The sequence below is a fragment of the Leptinotarsa decemlineata genome, unplaced genomic scaffold (genome assembly GCF_025532065.1).
Source record: "Leptinotarsa decemlineata unplaced genomic scaffold, Ldec_3_MD MMD2_tig00000199_RagTag_RagTag, whole genome shotgun sequence".
Lineage (NCBI taxonomy): Eukaryota > Metazoa > Arthropoda > Insecta > Coleoptera > Chrysomelidae > Leptinotarsa > Leptinotarsa decemlineata.
The window spans coordinates 18,185,494-18,208,343 of NW_027412544.1; the positions used below are offsets into that span (position 1 = coordinate 18,185,494).

The 22,850-nt window shown below is 34.8% G+C and overlaps 1 long non-coding RNA gene across 2 annotated transcripts; it reads left to right on the forward strand.

The window, feature by feature from the left end:
• The first annotated feature begins 813 nt into the window (after positions 1–813).
• Positions 814–20,331, forward strand: LOC141481486 (uncharacterized). 2 transcript variants are annotated; one of them, XR_012465009.1, is made up of 5 exons: positions 814–2,245; positions 2,309–2,530; positions 2,580–2,709; positions 19,928–20,000; positions 20,052–20,331. It is a non-coding gene; the product is annotated as an uncharacterized lncRNA (long non-coding RNA). The 2 variants fall into 2 exon arrangements; XR_012465010.1 differs by lacking the exons at positions 19,928–20,000; positions 20,052–20,331 and adding an exon at positions 19,788–19,921 and having other exon boundaries at positions 1,352–2,245.
• Positions 20,332–22,850: the final 2,519 nt, after the last annotated feature.

Here is a 22,850-nt window from a genome sequence, read left to right on the forward strand (position 1 = left end):
AAAACAAATATACACGGAGACCCAAATAATGATTATCAAGTAGGAATAACCGTATTTAAACAAAATCCACAAGAAAGGAATAAAAAACTTAATAAATTTATAGGAACGTATACTATATCGAAAGTATTATATAGAAATAGAGTAGAAATCACAAGTAAACAGAACCCAGATAGAAAAGAAAATAATAACGCAAATTAATCAAATTAATCCTTCAATTAGAAGAAAACAAAAACAAGGACTTATTGATGGATTAGGATCAATTATCAGATCAATAACTGGTAACTTATACCAAAATGATGCAGAATAATATGACAGAGCAATTGAAATACTTTCATCAAATCAAAATAAAATGAAAACTCTCATATCAGATCAAATACCACTTTTACAAAGATCAATTGATAATTTTAAAAACAATATACAAATGCATAATCAAGAACTCTTGAACTCTCGATTAGAAATCATTGAAAAACTTATACACACTCAAGAAGTCAAAAATCTTGAAATGAATCAATTTTTAATAATACAATTAACGATTTCACAAATAACCACTGCATTCCAAGTAATTTACGATATCCTAGAGAAAATAGAAATTGCTATAAGTTTTTCGAAGTTGAATATTTTCCATAATTCCATGGCTGAACCAAATGAGGTATTAAAAGAAGTCGAAAAGATTCTCAAATATTTTATTACAAGTAAATTACCATTTGAACCTGAAATAGAAAACATTTTGTTATTTAAGAAGATAATAGATATGAAAGCATATTCAAAGCATAACAAAATAATCTTTATTATTGAAATACCGACAGTTGTAATGGAGAATTATAATTATTATTATCATTTATACTCCTTCCCAACTCCAAGAAATAATTCCTTTAAAACGATCTTATCCTAAATGAAGAAAACTATGTAGGTACTTTTCGACACAAGCTGTAATGTAATCATAAATGAAGAATTCTTATGCCAATTAAACAATCCAGAAGTAATCACAGAAAAAGCCCCTTGTGAAATCCAGGTGCTTAAATATTCCAAGAAATTAACAAACTGTAACCCAGTGCCTGTAATGATTAATAGAACGAAAATACACAAAATTGAAGAAAATAAATGGATTATTATCACACCAAGCCAAAAAGTCGCTAAACAAACTTGCAAAAATAGTAGAGAATCAATTCCTCTTCAAGGAACTTTCATTTTAGAACTCACATTTCAATTGGAAGTGAAAATAGACAATACAGTCATGAGAAGTTTTCAAAACCCTACAATTGAATTTAATCCATTCAAATTTCCGAAATCAAATTTTGAAAATAATTATTCATATTCAAACCTTCAATTTCAAAATATTAAACCAATTAAACTGAAAGCCATTAACCTGGACGAAATGAAGCACATTCAAGAAACACTACAAATCAAGAAAGAAGAAATAAAAAAGATTCAAGATGTAGGTACCAATCAATCAAAAATCAATTGATATTTGGACTAGAATTTTATATGTTATATTTTTTATAACCATCCTGTATGTAGCCTACCGATTCTACCCAATTAGATGCCTAGCCATACCAGATGCCCCAAAAGAAGGGGCATCCGGTATGGATGCCCCTTCACGAAGGAACTTCCCGAAATTCCGAAATCAACCCCGGAATTTCACTCTTAAGAATGGAGGAGTTATGGAACGCGTGTGACCTCAATGTCCTCTAGAATACCACAACGACTTCCCGGACGGATGCCGTTTCAGCCAGATTTTGATAAGCATTTATATAAAACTGTTTGTAATGACGCATCTCGTCACTTTTTACTTGTCTTTTGTGTAACATTGAATAAAGTAATTTGTCATTTCCAATTTCTAAGTTTTTCAACCCTCAACCCTTTTTAAAAATCGTTTTCGCCAAGCCACGACGAAAACTCGTATGTTAGTACCTACATATCTAAAAAAAATAAGTCGAAAAGAAGAAATTTGTTATTTCCACGCCGATTTTGAGAAAATGGATTTTTGGATTCAATATTTTTCAGAAAATATAATTTTACAAGCAATGAGAAGTTAACATTGCTATAAAACTCTTATCTTTAAGAATTGCTAATTAAGAAATTTTGGTAATTGATGGATACATTGCATTACAAAAAAAACAAATATTATTTGATGTGTTTCTGACAGAAGATAGTTATGTCAAGCGAGAACGAACCGTACGATGATCCTTCTTTAAAGGGATTATCGCGTTATTTCAATAGCAAAACTATCAGAGGGAGAGCAAATGTAATGAATTTCAAATGAATGGTGTGTGCTTTCTTATAGTAATCGAATACACTACAATTTCAGGTATCAATAGCTACAATGTCTCTGTTGGTGGCATTTTGCATTTATAGAAAATTGTCCAAGGCCTAAGCAGTTGAAAAAATTACTGTTGATGAGTATTCAATATTTTACATAAGTATGAACATTACTTTCTGAAGAATGGATTGCAATAATAAAAAAGGAGTTGCTCGAAATAAAAAAATTCACAGTTATTTTAGTATTCATAATTCTAAAACGATCAGAAACGTAAGTATATGTATATGTATTCAAATTTATCTCATTTATTTTCCTACAGGCTTCTATTGCAACTTTCACTCTTCTTGGTGGATTTGTCCTGTATCAAAAAGTACTACACGATATTATTTTCGAAAAGGATAGTGATTGTGATTGCAGATGCAGTAAACGCCTTCCCTAATATATTTCAGGTAACTGGTAACATATATAGTACGAAGATGTAGAATATGGTTTATCGTCTAATTTTAATGAAACTTTCAAAGAAGCTTCAAAATCCCCCAAAACGAACGAAACAAAAAATGTTATTAACGAGTGCAAAGACTTGCCTGTTTGGAAATAATGGGTGCAATAAAAACCACACCAACAGCATCATTAGTACCACATTTGTATCATTACCCTCCTTTATATCTAATAACATTGGGGGAAGCAAGAGTGGGCCAATTCAGATTGGAGAACTCACAAAGTTACAAAATGGATCATGCAAAACAGAAATTTCGGAATATGTTTAGAAATGAGATCTAACATGTTCTTGGACCACAAGTCATAAACCGTGAAGATTAGAAAATAGTCATCAAGTTTTTGGTGCAAAATTATTTTTATTTTTTGCGAAAATTACTCAAAATTATAATGTATTGTAACAAGAACTCAATATTCAATAATATCAAATCACAAAACATTGAAATGAAATAGATATTTCGGAACAAACTCATTGATTTTCTGGAGATTTTCTTGCCAAAAATTATCCAAAATAATCTCCAGTTTGTTCCAAAATATCCATTTTATTTTGATGTTTTATGATTTGATATTATTGAATATTAAGTTCTTGCTACAATACTGTTTAATTTTGAGTAATTTTCGGTGTTAACAAAAAATAAAAATAACCGCACAAAAAACTTTGAAAAATATTTTACTCTTAAAAAAAATTGACCGTGGGTAACACCATAGTTGTGTGATTTGCAATATTGCAGGCTTTTGAAATGAACAGGATGCTGTCTATTTATCGTTTGAGCAATTTTTTTTTCGTAGTCCCCATTTAAAAATGATGGGTGAAAAATAAATCTTCACTTAAATGGCCATGACTTCAAATTTAGATGTATTTTTCAATGCCGAACAACTTTTCTGAATAATATTTTCCAAGATTGTTCAAAATGAGAGTACTTTACAAGTATCTCAAAATCACATATTTGAAGGCTTCTCGTAAATTATGTGTGATTTACTGTATTTTGTTGGTGCATGTTTAGTTTTAGGAAATGCACAAACTTTCATCAAGAATAACTTTTTGTCAAAAAACCCTTCGTAAATAAGTATCCCATATGGTGGATATGACACTGTACTTTGGAGATGACACTGTATATACTAAATATTTCGTTCGTATAGGTGAGTGGAAAAATATAGATTCAAATAACAGGGTGATACTTGAAAATACTTCTGAATACCAGTTACTCACATATATACACAATCGATCACTTCAAAAACACTTCACTAACTTTCTTCGAAAGCTTCTGATGATTCGTTTTCCAAATTATCTGTTTCACTATCACTGTCGTCATTTAAATCAATAGTGAATTTATTTCCACCATTAATATGGAAGTCTCCATCTCCATATAGTCTTTTTCAACTAAAATTACTTTTTCAATCCAGTCTGCCAGTCTTCTTCGGTAATATTAGATACTTATTCTTTAATTAGCTCTATTACCTTCTTATCAAATTTTGGAAAATTATTTTTACGCCTGATGCTTTGTTTCAATTTTCTCCAAATCAACTAGATGGGATTGAAAACAAAAAAATAGGGGGTAATGAAGTCTCAGTATGGTGTGTCCATACTTTTCAGCAATACTTTCAAAGACATACACTTTTTCAAATGTATTAGTTTCTAAAACTTCAAGTAGTTGGTTTTTGGTATAGTAATCTTCAAAATAACAATGTATCTATTAGAAAACTTTGTATTTGATCTTTCCTCGAATTTTTATCCGGTACTTTGATGAGCTGTCGCGAATGATAGGAAGCGTTGTCAAGAACTATTACACTATTCACATCCAAATTTGGGATCAATGTGTTTTCAAACCATTCCTCGAAAATATTAGCTTTCGTGTTCTTATGATAGTCAACATTGCAGTCCTCAAGTTTTTTTCCACATAATTTCAAAGAATTCGGATTTCATCCTTTACTTCCTCCGCAATGCACAATGATTATTCGCGATCCTTTTCGCAGGCATGTTAGGCGTACACATTCTCGAACCATCAGTCCACCCTTTGTAACTGTGTCGTGAGTGTCATACCAAGTTTCGTCCAAATAGAAAATTTGCCGTTATTATTGTCTATATTTAGTTATTTGTTTTAAGTATTTGTTACGCAATTCCACTATTCTTCTATTTTCCATAACTGCTTGACATTTGTTTATTATTTTAAATCTAAATCCTAGTTTCTTTATCCAATTCGGAAGAGTTTTGTCACAGCAGTTCACGTTATGTCCAGAAGTATTCAATTTCTTCCTTATGATTTCAGTTGTAGGAATCTCATTGCTTTTGTAACAGTCAATGATTTTATTAGATGAGCATCTAAAGATTTTGGTAATCCTGTATCACATCGCGTCTTGCGTTCATAAGATTTCTTTTTGACTATTTTACGTACAGTTGAGAAAGGAATTTCGGTTAAATCTGATGTTGCTTGTAATAGTTTTTTTCCCTCGAAACCAAACTTGAGATGTAGATTCTTATATACATTGAAACATATTGTCTGTGTTTCAATATTCAAATGCATTCGAATTTTATTCACTGGTATCTCTTTTTTGCATTGTTCACCATCGCTATCAGAATCACTACACTGGAAAAAGTCTACGTTGTTATCACACTCGTTATTACTATCAGTACTTGTCCAATGACGTCACATTTTAAACAGATAACAAAAATTTTAAGTAATTATAACTGCACCAATATCGAATTTCAACACTCAAATCGCGATCAGTTCCTGAACTGAACACGACGGCGATAATATTCCCCGATTTCCAAGCTTTCTATTCGTCACCATAACATAACTTAAAATTTAATGTTATGACTCTTCAGCCAATCATTAAACTCGGTTAGTAAAAATTATCCAATACGAACCGCCACGTTGACTAGTTCGGCTCTCTATGTATTGGTTATTTTGGCCTTTGAGAGTGGCGACAACTTTAAATATGCAAAATATCGTTTTCTTCGACTATACCTGTTCAAACAATATTCAACCGCCTTCTAAACGAACTCATATGCAATCTTGTAATGCGTAAAGAATATCGTTTTGAGACCTCAACGAAATTATCGGATTGTGGTTAAACCCATGGATAACATATGGATCTATGGTCTGGTGGTCAAAAATGAAACGAAATACCACTATTAACAAACTAAGTTGGGGTTCAGAGACTTGCATATTCGGGGATACTGGAAACAATTTGAACAACTCGAACAGCTACATTGCATACACTTTTGAATCTTCCTCCTTCACATCTTGTGATAATACGAGAAGTAAGGGTAGACTCTTTCAGTTGTATTGCCAATTGCATATGCAGGAAATTTTCTGTGAAGATTCCAACGCCCTTCGTGGTATTAGCCAGGGGAGTAGTTGTTTTCTGATAGGCGTCAGTCCATTAAACCTACTGTGTAGGTATACAGAGACTGGCTTGAATGTTTGAAGTTCCATTTGCTTTAGATTTGAACGTTTGAAGTTCCATTTGCTTTAGATCAAATTAATTTGTTCGCCTGTCACAATGACAATTTTTGTGTGACTCACTAGTAAACTAGAAGAGGCGTGTGCTACAACTAAAAAATTTCTGTTAAACAGAAGACTGATAGGTGAGTGAAAATATATCTTCAAATCAATATGTTCGCCCGTCAAAGTGACAGAAAAAATTTAGTATGGTTCATCTGTGAACTAGGAGAATGAAGCAGCGTGCCACAACGAAAAAAATACAGGTGGATAGAAAACTAATAGTTCAGTGGAAATACCTCTTCAAATCAATTTTTTCTCCCGTCAAAGTGACAGGAAAATAAATAATTATTATGGCTCACCAATGAACTAGAAGTTTCTCGCAGCTACAAAGAAAAAAATACAGGTGAATAGAAAACTGATGGCTGAGTGGAAATGAATTCGTTCGCCCCACAAAGTGACTAGGAGAGAGGGATCTCGTATCGAAAATAGTGGAAATACCATTTCAAATCAATATGTTTGCCCGTCAAAGTTTCAGAAAAAAAAATTAGTGTGGTCCACCAATAAATAAGGATTCTTCTTAAACGAAAAAAATACAGATGAATAGAGAACTGATAGTTGATGAAAATACCACTAATTATATCATGCCGCCACCAGAGAAGAAGCGAACTCAGCATTATCTCCTGACTCTGCAGAATTTACTTGTTTGCTCATTTGTTTTATTCAAGTCAGTCAGTAACTAGCATTCACACTGTTAACATCGTTCTTTTGAGCTAAAAGTTGTATTTCGTAAATAAATAAATCTTTTTAAAAAGGAATTTTCATCACTCGTTGATGTTTTTGGCGCAGTCGGTAGGATAATCAGAATTGTGACGAATCGATCGCGCAGTTTTCGTGTTAACGATTGACTGATTATCGAACTCGAAATTGAATTTTGGTTATTAGTTTGTGGACTTGGATTACGGAGTGGCTTCTCAAACTTCAGAAAACCCAGTCTATTGGAGACCCGTACCCATTGTCAACAGCCTTTCATCGAGTTTTGGGACCAACATAGCCCAATTCTGCAAGGAGCACTGCCTGAAGAAGACAGAATAGCCGATCCAGACACAACCCCTTATAGTGGATAAGTAGATGAATACCATGCTCAAAGTCGTACTCATATTGCTGTAAGTACAATTTTAATGTCGCTCAATCAACTGTTGAATGCATTAGAAAATTTGGATATAAATACTCCTTCAACTGACTCACAAAGATTTTCAAACCCTACTCCTACACAAAACACAATCCTGAGACCACCTCTTCTCAATATTTTGCCAAATCAACTCCCTGATATAAATATGGCTCAATTTAAAGCAGAATATTTAAGTTGCTTGCCAGAATTTGATGGCAACCCCAATGACCTTAACAGATTTTTATCAATTAGTGAATCACTTATCACAAATTTTTACGATAATATCAATGTAGATAATTTTCAAAACATTTATCTGCTGAACTCAATCATTTCCAAATTAAAAGGAAATGCAAAGACTATAGTAAACATTCAAGGAGCCAAAAATTGGCAAGATTTGAAAACAATATTAACTAGAAATTTCTCAGATCAAAGAGACGAGGTTTGTTTAAATAGAGACCTTGTTATGCTCAGACAATCTCATAACGAAAACGCTCAATCATTTTATGATAGGTGCTTGAATATTTTGAATTTGCTGTGTAGCTACGTAAATGTTCATGAAACAACAGATGTTGCCAAAACTTTAAAAAAGAGAACTTTATCAAAATTTAGCATTAAAACCATTTTATTCGGACTCAAAGAACCCTTAAGCACCACACTGAGATGTATGAAACCCAATTCACTCAGTGAAGCACTACAATATGTAATACAAGAGGAAAATGTTCACTATTTTCAAAATTTTTCAAATAGAAATGTTGCAAAATCTGTTGTAAATCAAAGACCAATACAACAAAGATCAGGAAATATCCCAAATAGTAATAATACCTCAAATTTGCACAATCAAAACCATTCATTCAATTCTAACACTCCAAATAACTTCTTCCAAAGACAAAATAACTTTCCTTCCCAGCCTATTAATATTCAACAAAGGTCTAGACCTCAACCACAACATTTTCCAACAAATGCACAGGTTTTCAAACAACCGCCTCAAAATGTTTTCAAACCTCAAAACAAACCGCAACCGAGACCTTCCCCTATGAGTTTATCAACACGAAATACTCGTTTTCAACCAACACAAATGAGTGTTTCCACAAGAAATACTAATTTTGCACAGCCATCCACGTCTTTTGCAAATAGGACACCACAGCTTCCAAGAAATTGGATTAGTGAAGAACTATTTAATACAGAAACGGATGAAATCAATGAACCCGACCAATCTTTTGAATCCGATGAATATTTTGATACTGCTCAAAATGTTGCCATTGATAATCAAGCTGAATCATATAATGAACATTTTATTTCCGAAGACATTGAACCACCATTCCTCAAATTCAAGTGAATTATCATACATAATTTTTCCAGAATACAACCTCAAACTTTTGATTGATTCCGGTTCAACCAAATCATTCATTGACCCCGAAATCGCCTATAAATATTTTCCAAATTCAATTAAAAATGACCCATTTATAGTATCTACCGTTTTTCAAAAATCTGCTCACAAGTATAGTGCGGAACTTCCTTCCTCACAAATATTCAATTTACCAAAACCAATGAGTTTAAAATTTTTCTTATTTAAATTTCATAACGTTTTTGACGGTCTCATTGGCCTAGACAACCTTAAAATTTTACAAGCTAGTATTAACTTCGACAAAGGATATTTAATAACACCATACACAAAAATAAAACTTTTATTTTATCAGGCTAGTAACGAACTTAATTTAGTCACAGTGGCGCCGAGATCAGAACAAGTGATAAAAATTAAAACATCTATTCCTAATGGCGAAATTGTAATACCTCATTATAAAATTCATAATTGTCAAATACCACAATGCCTCAGTACAGCAAAAAACGGTTTTGCTTTAACAACCATTTTAAATAACACAGTTAAACCAGTAACGTTAGATTTTTCGAAACCTTTCTCAGTCGAAAAATTTGATAGAAATGAAATCCAAAATATTGACTTGAACAATTTTGAAATATCTACCAACCGAAAGTTAGACCTGTCAAAGATAAGAACCGAACATATGAACGAAGAAGAAAAATCAAAAATTCTTGAAATTTGTGAAGAGTTTTCTGATATATTCTATAAAGAAGGAACTCCCTTGACTTTCACAAGCAAGATCAGACACCACATACGAACGACAGACGAAATACCTATATATTCGAAATCTTATCGATACCCGTTTATTCATAAACAGGAAGTCGAGAATCAAATAAAAAAAATGCTTGATTCAAAAATCGTTAGACCAAGTAATTCTCCATGGTCGTCACCCATATGGGTCGTCCCCAAAAAGGCTGACGCTTCAGGACAACAAAAGTGGAGGGTAGTTATCGATTATCGGAAGCTCAACGAGAAAACGATTGACGATAAATATCCCCTTCCAAACATTCATGATCTCTTGGACAAGCTTGGGAAATGTCAATATTTCACGACATTAGACCTGGCTAGCGGTTTCCATCAGATCGAGATGGAAGAAAAAGACATCGAAAAAACGGCATTTAACACGGAAAATGGACATTACGAATTCCTCAGGATGCCATTTGGTTTAAAGAATGCTCCAGCAACCTTCGAGAGGGCAATAGATAATATTTTACGAGGAATTCAAAACGAAAAATGTCTCGCCTACCTTGACGATATAATTGTATTTTCCACCTCTCTTCAAGAACACTTGGAACGACTTAGATGCGTATTCCAAAGGCTCAGAGATGCTAATTTCAAGATACAACTTGACAAATCTGAGTTCCTACGAAAGGAAGTTGCCTACTTAGGTCATATAATAACTCCTGATGGTGTTAAACCTAACCCAGACAAAACTAGAGCTATAAAACATTTCCCCTTCCCAAAACTACCAAACAGATCAAAGGTTTCCTTGGTTTGTTAGGATATTACCGTCGCTCCATTAAAAATTTCGCGAAAATCACAAAACCTTTCACGAGATGCTTAAAAAAAGGCGCTAAAATCGAAGACAACAATGAATTTATTTCCTGTTTTGAAACATGCAAAAACCTCTTAATGAACGAACCCATTTTGCAATACCCTGATTTCACGAAACCCTTTAACTTGACAACCGACGCCTCTAATGTAGCCCTAGGTGCCGTCTTGTCACAAGGAACTATAGGTAAAGATTTACCTGTGGCATACGCCTCAAGAAACCTAAACGATTCCGAGCAGAATTACTCCGCCATTGAAAAAGAATTATTAGCCATTGTATGGGCCACAAAATATTTCAGGCCGTACCTGTATGAACGTAAATTCAATGTCATAACGGACCACAAACCACTACAATGGTTATTTTCACTAAAGGATCCCAACTCTAAACTACTGAGATGGAGAATCAAACTTGAAGAGTTTAACTTCTCTATAATATACAAAAAAGGCAAACTCAATACCAACGCAGACGCCTTGTCACGCGTTGAAGTACATACCAAAGAAACAAGAACTTTTTGGGAAGAGCTAGATGACATACTCCAGGAGTCCGAGCGTCTAGCAGGCCCATCTGTTTCTTTTAACCCTCATAATTCAATTAATACTAACCTAGATACCCCAGACTACCAACCGTCTTTAGATATCTTAGAAATTGGTCAACCTTTACAAGACAATGACAACATCTCTATGGTAGTAAACGTAGAGGCACCCAACACTGAAAACCAATTCGAAGAACTATCTATTCCCCTATTAAATAATAGCAACGAAATCGAACAAACTCACGAAAACAGTACAAGGATAGACAATGAAACCACCCTAGAAAATACTCAAGAAACCGAACAAACCGATAATTATACTGTTCATTCCAACGCGGACGAAAACCCAATCGTTAATATCCCAATAGTAAATTACGCTGTTAATTATGGTCAAAACCAAATCGTAATCTCATCAGTTTTGCACTCCCCAGCTAAACCAAAGATCACAATATTATTTGAGAAAAAGAAAAGAATTAATGTTCAACTTTCTGAAAATAATTTGGAACAAGAAACTATCAAATTTATTAAAGAATATATTGTACCAGATAATCAATACCACCTATTTTTCGAAGATCCTAATTTATATGAGCCTTTCTCATTGATCTTACAAAAATATTTTAGAAGCACTTCACTTAAATTCAAAAAATGTAATAAGAAACTTCTAGATGTCACGAAAAAACGGGATATAGAAAACACAATCAGAAATTATCATGAAGAAAATCAAACCACAGAGGCATCGATGAAACACTCCAAAGAATAAAAGAAAAATATTACTGGCCGTATATGAAAAACTCGATTCAAACATTTATTAACGAATGCGAGTTGTGCCAACGATGTAAATATGATAGAAACCCCGTGAAAACACAGATGAATGTCACACCCACTGCGGTAGGTCCTTTTGAAATTGTTCACATAGATGTTTTCACCTTTGAAAAATCCAAATTTCTCACAATAATTGACAGTTTCTCAAAATATGCACAAGCATACTTTCTCGACGCTGTCGCAGGTACTGAAGTTGCGAATAATTTAATTAACTTCTTTTCACACCGTGGCATTCCTAAACAAATAATTTTAGATAACGGAACTGAATTCAAAAATGCAGTAGTTACGGAACTACTTGCTTTACATAAGATTAAAGTTCACTTTTGTTCTCCAAATCATCCTCAATCAAATGGAGTCATTGAAAGATTTCATTCCACCATTTCCGAGCATATTCGCCTTCTCAATACAAAAGGATTTTCAAAAACACCAATAAAAATGAAAATGATTTATGCAATTCTAGCTTACAATCACTCCATTCATTCTGTAACTAAATTGAAACCTATTGATGTTATCAATGGTCACACAACCAGTAACGAACCTTTTGACATGAAACTAAACCAAGTACTTCTGAATGACTACGTCGAACAACACAAAGAACGTGCGAAACTAGTTTATTCAAAAATAAATTCCGACCTTATTTCGAAGAAACAACAAACAATTTCCAAACTGAATAAAAATAGAGATTCCCCAGAAATATTTAAACGAAAACAGAAGGTATTTGTTAAAACTCACGTACGGAAAAAGAACGCTAATAAATTCGCTAAGCCCAGCAAAATTACATCAGTTAATAAAGACAGAAAAAAAGACAATTGCGGAACTAGTCAAATGTTACACCCATGCTCAATCTTCAAAGAGATGGGATGAAACTAAAGGATGTAATCTTGCCAGGATCACCTTGGGCGACCCTGGGAAGCTGGCGCCGAAGAAATATCTGGCGATGACCAGGAAAAATCTACGCCTTACAGTAGGATTTCTGACTGGCCACTGTCAGCTAAGGAAACACCTACATAATATGGGGCTAGTGGACACACCTCTATGCAGGATGTGTGAACAGGAAGATGAGACTGCCAGGCATGTCCTGTGTGAGTGCCCGGAGTTATCGTCAATAAGAGAGTGTGTGTTCGGCGAGTCTTGGCCTACACCTGCCGATATAAAGGAGATGTCTCCCAGCGACCTGTCCACCTTCCTGGAAAGGACAGGATGGACGACGACCTAGGAGGACAACTCCTTGGGAGGATGTACAATGGGTCACATGTGGCCTAAGTGCGTGGGCTTACACTCACCCTCCCTACTCTACAGATACAGAAAGACAGAAAAATTTTATCTACTGCACATCAAGCAAAGATTCACATGGACAATGTCAAACGCCCACTTCGAAGAGTTTACTCTTTCGACAACTAAACATGTGTTTATCGTTTCAGATTACCCGGAGTTCTCGCGACCCAAGAAGCAATAACACTTCGAAACCTTGAGAATAATCCCGGCTTGATTCCCATAAAACTTGGCTCAGCAAAAGTACGAGAATTTTGTCATTCGATTATTCATTATTATGATTCGAATCCGATAATAACTGAAATTAACAAATTGAAAACTAAATCATACAATCTAGAATATTTAATTTAAAAAAATGCAGATTATTTGAAAGACACCTCAAACTATTTGAGAATTTTAAAATTTGTAGAAGAAAATGCTGAAAAGAAGCTTATTGAAATACTACCACATCCAAGCAGAACTAAAAGAGGTTTATTAAATGGCTTAGGGTCAATTTTTAAAGCTGTCGGCGGCAACTTAGATGCAAATGACGGTGAACGTTACGAAAATTTAATAAAACAGCTGCAGCAAAATCAAAATGCACTGACAAATAATATAAACACACAAAATACTTTAGCAATCTCTTTGATTGATAAATTCAATAAAACGGTTCAGCAAATAAATCATAACGAAGAAATGTTGGCAGAAAAAATAAATCAAATTTCAAAAATAGTTCAAAATCATGCTTACAGAGAAAATTCAAATTTTATCAAAGATATAATGAATCAATTAATCAATATGTTTGAAATGATTATATCAATTCTTCAAGACATCGAAAACTCGATATCCTTTGCAAGAATTGGAATCATGCATTCACGTGTAATGAAAACTAACGAACTAAAAAGAGAACTAGAGTCTCTTGAAATTAAGTTCAAGAAAAATCAATTACCGATAGAAATTAGTTTAGAAAATATACCTTTGATTGAAAAATTAATTAAAATTGATTGTTACATACTCAACAACAAGATAACCTATATTCTCCATGTGCCAATAACCTATTCCTCTGAACTGAACCTTTACCATCTTTATTCAACTCCTATTTATACAGGGGGTCAGTTTAAGGCAATAGTACCGCGAAATAAATATTTACTAAAAAATGAATTGTACTACGCATTCATGAGCGACGCTTGCATGAAAATCCGTCCACAGTTATACATCTGTGAACAAGCTGACCTCTTCGAAGCAAAAAACACCAACCCTTGTGAAATCCAGCTTATAGACATCAAGGATCCATCCAGCTGCCAGCAAATAGATATCCACCTAAGCCAATCAATGTTCAAACGTCTCGAAGAATCCAACCAATGGATTGGCCTCTTACCAAATGAAGAAACCATTAAAATGAAATGCCATCAACAAGAAGAAATGACCAAACTGATTGGCTCATTCTTAATCGAGATCCCAAATGGTTGCCAGTTGACGACATTCCAAGAAGTCATTTCCAATGAAATTCGTTTAGCCACGCAGAGTAAGCCGATTTCATTTCCTGAAGTAAACATACCCAAGCAAATTTCAGCAACAAAACTGAACCTTAGTCTTCATCTGGACCAAATTGAATTAGACGAGCTACACGACATCAAGTCGAGAATAATTGAAAACCGTCTTCTATCAAGAACAGACTTTATCCCATTTACCCCCAGTGCATGGACTGTCATCATATACTGTATTCTGGTAGTCTTCATGACTTACTTCATCTACCAAAGAGTGCAACGAACCAGATCGAAGTCCAAGGAACCTTTGGAAGCGCCAATAGAACTTCGAACCGTTCAACTTCCTCAGTAACCCTCCGAAGTTGAATCTGCGAAGGGAGGAATTATATCATGCCGCCACCAGAGAAGAAGCGAACTCAGCATTATCTCCTGACTCTGCAGAATTTACTTGTTTGCTCATTTGTTTTATTCAAGTCAGTCAGTAACTAGCATTCACACTGTTAACATCGTTCTTTTGAGCTAAAAGTTGTATTTCGTAAATAAATAAATCTTTTTAAAAAGGAATTTTCATCACTCCTTGATGTTTTTCACTTCAAGTCAATTTGCTCTCCTGTCGAAGTGACAGAAAAAAAAATATTGGCTCACGAATAAACTAGGAAAAGGGGGCGTCATGCCACAAATAAAAAATACAGCTGAATAGAAAACTGATAGTTGAGTAAAAATACCAATTCAAATAAATTCGTTCTTCTGTCAAAGTAACAGAAAAAAATGACATAGATCACTAATAAACTAGAAAAAAAGCGGCCACTTGCCACAATGAAAATATTTTATGTTTTGTGTGTAATTCTACTAATTCCTCTTTCTTCTTTATATATTTTAATAACATGAGACTTATTAGGTTTATAATTTTATCATACAACTATTTACAACCTCTCATTAACATGTCTAACTTACTACTTCATTTCGACGTTGTTGCCAACTATCTATTTTGTACTTAGGGAGTTTTTAGCGTTACATCCAACACCCCCTCTCGCTAAAATCCCTAAGTCCTATACTGTGATACAATTTTGAGTACAACCCATATGGTAAACCTTTCGTGAGTATATCTGCTTCTTGTAAAGACGTTTCAATATACTTTACTTCAATGTGGTTCTTCTCCAAATGTTCACAAACAAAATAATATTTTATATCTCTATGTTTGACTCTGTTATGTTATAGGACTAACATTAATACTAAATTCTAACATAAGTTTCTTTAACCAAATACCTTTACATACCGCACTACATAATGTAACTAATTCGGCCTCAATAATTGACAGTGTTATACAATTTTGTTTCTTGGTTGCCCAATGTATTGTGTTGCCAAACAATTTGAATAAAATACTAGTAACTGATATTCTATCAACAAAGTCATTTCCCCAGTCTGAATCTACATAGCAAATTAGATTTACATTACTAGCTCTCCTGAACTCCTATCCTACATTGCGATTTTTACTTAAATATCTAAGTATTATTTTCAAATACCTACAACCAGACTTAATTATTGGCTTTATCCTGATACCTGCTGAAATAGTTCAAAGAGAAACAAATATCAGGTCGAGTCCCTAACATCAAATTCATAATGCACCCTATCAACTGTCTTACAGGCTTGTCAGTCAAAACATCATTTTTTGAAATAGATATTTTTAATTTTGGATCAATTGGTATATTTGAACCTTTACAATGACTCATTTTAAATTTTATCAAAATCTTTTGAATATAGCTAGATTGGTTCCTTATTATAGTCTATCTGTATACCTAGAAAATGTTCAAGTTCTTCGAATCTCTCCATTAATTTTTTGATTATATAATTTACACTTTGCAAATCAATTCCAGCAATTAAAATGTGGTCCACATACAAAAGTAGATATAATTTTTTCCATGTTTGACATCTAAGGTGTATAGACAGAAATCATTTTCAGATCTAGTGAACCCCAATTCATTTAAACAATTATTAATTTCATTGTTCCAACATCTTGACGATTGTTTTAGCCCATACAAGGATTTTTTAAATTTTAATACCTTTCCGTTATCAATTTTGAAACCTTTCGGTGGGTAAATATAAACTTCATTATCTAAACTTTGCATTTAAAAAAGAAGTTTTGACATCTAACTGTTTGAAATGGTACCCAAATTGGTTTCCCACATTCAATAATACCCTAATTGTGATCATCCTGGCTACTAGTGAATATATCTCATAATAATCTAAAACCCCCTCTTGTGCAAAACCCCTTACTACAAGTCTAGCCTTATATCTGTCTAACTCTTTTTCTTCTGTTGATTTGAGAGTATATACCCATTTAGTGTCTGGTATTTTAACATCCTTTGGCTCAGTTACTATTTCCCAAGTATTATTTTTGTTTACGGAATCTAATTCTTTGTTCATGACATTTTCCCATTTATATTTATCCTCCCTATCTTGTAAGTCATTAAAACTTTGAGGTAGTTCATCTAAAAATCTCATTGCATCATACGCCATATATAATTCGTAATCGTTATATTTGGGGTGATGTTTTATTTGACGCTTGTTCTCTCTATTACTATCTTTAATTTCATTTAACTCATTTGACTCCACGTTCTCCTCTAATTCTCTTTCATCAGTCTGAATAAAATCATCTGGCTCCCCTTCTTCTGAACCATTCTTTTGTGAATTATTTTCCTCAACTTTTAACTCTAGGTACTCTATTTTTGTACCCGAAATTATTTTTATCAAACTTAACATCCCTAGATATTATAATTTTTTGATATCCCACAGTCTATACCCTGTTCTTGCATAGCCTATCATTATACATCTGTTTACTTTTGAATCAAATTTATTCCTTACTTCTTTTCTAATATGACTATAACATAATTGGCATATAAAATTGCTTCTCCCCATAACATTTTTGGAACCCCTGATTCTACCATAATAGTTCTAGCTCTTTCTACCAGACTTCTATTTTTCTTTCTGCTTTTCCATTTTGTTGGGGTGTGTATGGAACTGTATAATCTATAGTGACTTCTTTTTCAATGCAAAAATTCCTTATGTTTTCAGAAATGTACTCCCGTCCCTTGTCACACCTCAACCACCAAACATTGACTTAGTCATCAAAAAAATATTCTTTGAGTTTGTTATATGCTTCTCCTTTTTCTTTAATTAAATACACAACAGTAAAATTTGAGAAATTGTCAATAAATGTGATGAAGTACTCAGTTCCATCATGAGCTAATGGTGTGATGGGACCACAAATGTCAGTATGAACAGTTTCAAGAAGCCGACTACTTTTACACCTTGTTCCGAATGGATGTTTAGACATCTTTCCGTCTGTACATGGCTCACAATACTCAATATCTGAAACTTGAATATTTGCTATGCCTTCTACCAATTTCCCTCTAATTAAGTTTTTGAGACTAGAAAAATTTAAATGAGCAAATCTTCTGTGCCACTGTAGAAAATCATAATTTTCTAAACTAGTATTCTGACATTCATGTTTGACAAGATCAAAATTTATTTCATACCAGCTGTTTCTTTTGCCCACTCCTATAATACCTGTATTATTTATGAGTTTCACCTTTCCATCTTCAAAAACTATTTTTATTTCTGACATTTCCATTCTTTTTACACTTAATAAGTTTTTTCTGAAATTAGGAACATAAAGCGCATTTTTAATTGTACAGTTAATTTTTCTTTCTCCTACAATACTTATTACATCAATATTTCCAACTCCAGTGGCAAATACATAATTGTTATTTTTGGCAATTGCAATTTTGATAGGATTCTCTAGCATTAAAATATCAGAAAATACACTTCTATCATTCACTAAGTGGTCAGTACACCCAGAGTCTATAAAAAATGTAATACAATTTTGTTTACAAGCTGTATACGAAACCTCATTTGTTTCACCAAGAAAAGAAATATTTGTTGACTCATCATATACTTCAACGGTCACATCATTGGATGGTTGTTGCTTCTGTTCCGAATAATTACTTCTGCTTTCTCTAATATTTCTTCCTTGGTCTCTTCCTCCTCTATTATTTCCTCTTGAAAAATGATCTCTGCTTAAGCCTCTCCCAGAAGCATTCTGGTGTCCCTGATAACCCTGAAAACCTCGGTTTCCTTCGTAACCTCTATTTTGGAGTGATCCTCTAGATCTACATTCTCGCTTGTCCCTGTCTTCCACATCTGTAACATCCCCTTTCCATATTGAAAGCTGCTTGGTTTATAATTGTTTCAGGGTTCCTTCTTCCCAGTTGCTTTTTCTCTTCTTCACCTAATAATTTCTTCTTAATATTCTCATAAATTATACGAGAAAAAAATGTTTAGTTTCATAAGCTCTCCTATGGCCATCCAAAGAAATTCGAAGACCGTTTCATGAATGTTTTCACGTGTTCTTTTCAATTTTATTTTTACTCAATAGCAGAGGACTACTATCTGAAAATTTCATAGTGAGAAAAATGTTTTCCTCTCCTGAAAGCAGTCGCCCATATGAATGCATATAACTGCTTTGAGAACTACATGCTCTCTGCAAATGTTTTGTTTAGTTTAAACGGAGTTCCCTCTGAGAATTTCATGTTTAAGAATTTTTGACATTTCAAATAGATTGCCTTCTAGTGCCTTCAAAAATTTGTTTTCTGTTTATTTCGGACAAACAAATTGATCAAGCCACGTTTATGTAAACTTTGATGTGTCCTCGGTCGAACATTTAATGTAATTTATTGACAAAAATAAAGGTTTTTGGTACTAATTGCCCAGGCACACTTTTGTAACCGATTGTTATTCTTGCGAGAAAATAAATTGATTTCAAGTTGTATATATAATTTTGCATATCTCCTACTTTGCACTCAAAAGTTTTCCGGTAGTTCACTGAAAGTTTTTTTCAGAAAATATTTTTTTTTCCTTGTTAATAATACGACCATATAGATGAAATAGACCCAGTATAAACTTTGCCATGAGTGCTTTTGCACAGTGATTTAAATTCTTTGTTGCGGAAAATAATTCACACTTATAACTCAACCACAATGTTGCTGTGGATCAGCTTGAAAAATCTATTCGACCCTATACGAGAAACTTTAGGATTTCTGTCACTCAAAATATTTCAGATAGATTGCTGCACAGAGTCAGAGCCAATTTAATTTCCTAAAGCCATTGCGAAAAACAAAGCTGAATCTAATTCTCTTGGACCGATTCGAACTATACGAACATCACGACATGAAAACAAGGATAATTGAAAACCATCACTTGTTACAAACATAACATTTACACCCAGTACATGTATTGTCATCATTTATGGTGTTCTGATAGCTTTCTGGGGGGGTCTAAACATTTTGCAGGTTTGCAGGTAGGCAATTTCTTCTCACTTAACATTGTTCTTGTAATTGTAGGAAGGCTGAAATTCTTGTTGCAGTTCGGGCCTCCCAGATAAGGAGCTCTACTAAATTGATTATTTCCGACAGAACAAATTCCAACTTCCCATCCATCGGGTTCAACAAAATTTCAAATTTCTCATAGGAAGTTCTTGCAGGTCGGATCTCCCAGATATGGTTGTCGACCAGATTAATTATTACCGACAGAAAAATTTCCAACCCCCACCCTTCGTATGTGAAAAAATTTCACTTTTGTCACAAAATTGAAAATAAAATTTGTAGGTCGGCAGAAATTTTTGCGGTTGAGCTTCCCAAATGAGAATCACGATCAGATTTCCAACTCCCACCCTCCGTATATAGAAAAATTTCAGATTTCTCTCAAAACTGAGAATAATCCTTGAAGGTCGGCAGAAATTCTTGCAGGTCGGGATTCTCAGATAATCATCTCGACTAGATTAATCATTTTCGACAAACAAATTTCCAACTCCCACTTTCCGTGTGACGCCAATTCACACCATACAGCGTGGGGCAGCACGAATATAAACCGTAGGGGTGAGTTACTCTTTGATTATATACTAGGGGAAGGGCTGTCTGAAATTAATGAGGGCTCGGATCCAACTTTTGTCACTAGTAATAGGCAAGAGGTATTAGACTAAACAATCAGCTCACATTCTCTGAACAACAAGATACACCATTGGTCTGTATATCTACTGAACCTTCTTGTTCAGACCATAGATATATTCTTTTCAATATTGAAACAGGTCTAAGACCAATACTGGAATATCGTGACTCAAAATCTACTGATTGGAGGGGGTATAAAAATTCCCTCCAATCGTACTTTGAGGACGGATTCAGTACTCTTCACAGTTGTAATGATATAGATACAGTAGCGACGCAATTTTGCCCGAAGCAGTGATCTCATCCTATCATGAGAACTGTCCACTGAGGGTCAAAAGAGATAACCGCAACTCTTCTTGGTGGAACAAAAGCCTGGAAAGTAAAAGAAAAGAAGTTCGACGACTATTCAATCGAGCTAAAGAGTCAGGTAACTGGGAGCTTTATAACACCACTCTAACGACATACAACAAGGAAATTAGAAAGGCAAAACGGGAGTCTTGGAGGAAATTCGGTGAGAGTATCTCTGATTTACCTCGCAGCACAAGAATTCACAAGATTCTCTCTAGAGAGCCGACTGCTGAAATTGGGTCGCTTCAACGACCCTATGGAACATTTACGACATCTAGTAGGGAAACGTTAGAGCTTTTGATAGAAAACTACTTTCCTGGAAATCTGACTCTTGATAACAACAGACCGCCCATCTTCGAGGGCGCTAAACGCCCAAAAAAGAACGACTAGGACGTCGCAAAAAGGTTATCACAGCACCGGCAGTTGAATGGACTATCAAGTCTTTTCAGCCCTTCAAATCTCCCGGAGAAGATGGTATTTTTCCAGCTCTTCTTCAAAACGGACTGGAAATAATTTTACCTATTCTCACAACATTGTATAGAGCTAGTCTGGCGTGGAACTATATACCACTCAGTTGGTTGGCAGCAAGGGTGGTATATATACCTAAAGTGGGCCGGAGAGACCCACACCCCAAATCGGTACGACCAATCAGCCTTACATCCTTCCTGCTGAAAGGACTTGAGAGGATACTGGACGGATATATTCGGAGGGTAGCATTATATGCATCCCCCCTGAATAACCACCAGTATGCTTATCAAACCGTCAAATCGACAGATTCAGCATTAAACAACCTCGTTGAGAACATATCCCAATCCCTTGACAATAAGGAGATTGCGGTTGCTGTATTTCTTGATATTAAAGGAGCATTTGACAATGCACTACCTTAATCTATAGGATTGTCTCTGGCTAGGAAGGGTATAGAATCGACCATAACTGGCTGGATTTATGCCATGCTAGTAAACAGAACTGCAACTACGACTCTTCAAGGCGAGGCTATCAGGTTCAGGGTCACCAGGGGCTGCCCTCAAGTTGGGGTACTATCTCTCCTTCAGTGGTTGCTTCTGGTGGATAGTCTACTTGTTGCCCTCGACAGAGGAAAAGTTGATCTGCAAGCTTATGCAGATGACCTTGTCATCCTGGCGAAGTCCACGTCGGGAATGGTATCTTATAATATCCTCCAAAGCGCGTTGGACGTTGTTCACAGTTGGTGCCTGAGGAAGCAGATGTCTGTCAACCCCAGCAAAACTGTGTTAATCCCATTCACCAGGAGAAGAAAATTGGACGATCTAACGCCACTGTCCCTTAATGATGTGGTCATTCCATTTGGAACGGAGGTGAAATATCATAACATTGTCCTTGATAAAAGACTCGCCTGGAATGCTCACTTGGAAAAAGTTTTACACAAAGCCAGATTGTCTCTATGAACATGTCGAAGGATTTGTGGTAAAACTTGGGGTTTAGGTCCCAAACAAATCCATGGAGATCCTTCTAGATCTACCTCCGCTCCACATTTTTCTGGAAAGAGAGGCTAGATAGACTGCATACAGACTTGTGCACATTGCCAATTGCACAAATCAATTCAATGCAGAGTGCAACAGACTGTTGGTTGACATTGAAAGTCACAGCATTCTGGAAATGACCTCTGACTTTATGCCTCCAACTGTCAGCTACGAACTGCCTTATAAGTACTATTCCCGAGTAGAGAGGACTGGATCCTCCGGAAGAAGGAAATATTAGGAGCAGATAGTTGTTGGTTCACAGATGGATCAAAAACACCTTCCGGTTCTGGTGCAGGTGTTTTCAGTGGCAGACCCATGACAGAGTTATCTACCTGCCTATGAACTTATGCGACTGTTTCAAGCGGAAATTTACGGTATTGAATAGTGTGCTGAAAGATTGGATAAATACAACCTCACTGACAAGTCAATAAAAATATTCTCGGACAGTCAAGCGGCGTTGGAAGATCTTGGCTCCTACTGAGCAACGTCTAAATTGGTAGCAAACTGCCAAAAACCACTCTCCTCGATAGGAAGACTTAACAGATTGTCTCTGGTCTGGATTCCTGGCCATACTGGTCTGGAAGGCAATGAAGCTCCTGACTATTTTGCAAAGGAG